This window comes from Austrofundulus limnaeus, unplaced genomic scaffold, assembly GCF_001266775.1.
Source record: "Austrofundulus limnaeus strain Quisiro unplaced genomic scaffold, Austrofundulus_limnaeus-1.0 Scaffold126, whole genome shotgun sequence".
Lineage (NCBI taxonomy): Eukaryota > Metazoa > Chordata > Actinopteri > Cyprinodontiformes > Rivulidae > Austrofundulus > Austrofundulus limnaeus.
This window is the reverse complement of record NW_013952528.1, coordinates 1,207,852-1,208,981: the sequence shown is the minus strand read 5'-3', so window position 1 is coordinate 1,208,981 and position 1,130 is coordinate 1,207,852. Positions and strand designations below refer to the sequence as shown.

At 41.3% G+C, this 1,130-nt stretch overlaps 1 long non-coding RNA gene across 1 annotated transcript; it reads left to right on the top strand.

The window, feature by feature from the left end:
- Window positions 1-443: 443 nt before the first annotated feature.
- On the top strand, window positions 444-816 carry LOC106522289 (uncharacterized). Its single transcript, XR_001310762.1, has 2 exons — window positions 444-658; window positions 742-816. It is a non-coding gene; the product is annotated as an uncharacterized LOC106522289 (long non-coding RNA).
- The last annotated feature ends 314 nt before the right edge of the window (window positions 817-1,130 follow it).

The following is a 1,130-nucleotide window of genomic DNA, read 5'->3' as shown; positions in this document are numbered from 1 at the left end:
CAACTTGATTAGGCTTTTGTTATCAATGTGGCAATGTGTGGGGTATGACAGTGCACGTGACAAAATAAAAAAAAAAACAGGACATCTTTTTCTTTTTACAGTTACTAATGCCGATGTGTGAAATTGGGCAACACATCCCAGTAGAGATTACCATTAACATTCAATTGCATTGTTTTACACCTGCCTTATCTACCTTAAATTGGTTTTATTATGACCCCCGCTTATGCTTCATGTGCGGGGGTCATATTGTTTTCGTACTGCTTTTTTTTTCCACTCTGGAGATTTTTGGTCAACCGTAGCACAAAATTGGCAGCCACCAATAAACATGAAATTTGGCAGGACTGTATAAGAGTCTGACCTACACTGCACCAGCCAACGATTTTAGGATAGACCCCATATTTGAGGAGTGGGCTCCTTTCAAAGTGGGGGTGTCAGGNTCCCATGGGTCCCAAGCCCCCCCAGCAGCCACAGCAGTATCCTGACTACCCTCCCATGGACCCTGAGCCTCCAAATCAACCTGGCCATTCATCCAGAAGTCAGCACTGGCCACGCTACTTGGGGAAGCAACAAAATCGGCTGAAGTGGCCTAATAAACCACATCACCTTATCAAACGACCTCAACTGTTACAGAAACAACCCTAGACAATTTTCAGTCTTTGTGAGTATCATTAACGTGTGCAAGTATTTGTTTTCCCCCTTTTTCTAATTTTTCTTCTCCCCACCCCACACCCCCCCACACAGGCTCAACCAGACAAGTTTTTTGAGCTGCAGAACTACTGTAATGCAATGCCAAATAAAACCTGACTTGAAATATGACACTGGGTTTGAGCTTTTGTAAATCTGACATTAAATCATTTTTTGAAAGCTAGGTTGAGTTTATGCTTTTGAGAGTTTAGATTTGCATGTTAACTGTCCTAGTAGAATGTGGCATGGCTAAATGCTAGTTTTAATGACTTTCACCTAGGTATTAAATGCTGTATGGACATGTCTTAGGTAACCAGATTGGTTAATRAAGACCATGGCTAAAATAACATWAAATCTGCATTGGCTCTGGATTTACTTGCTACAGATACGGTATTTAAATGCAAAGTACTTAAAGCAAATGTTTGGCTTCTTGAGGGGTGTGTGTA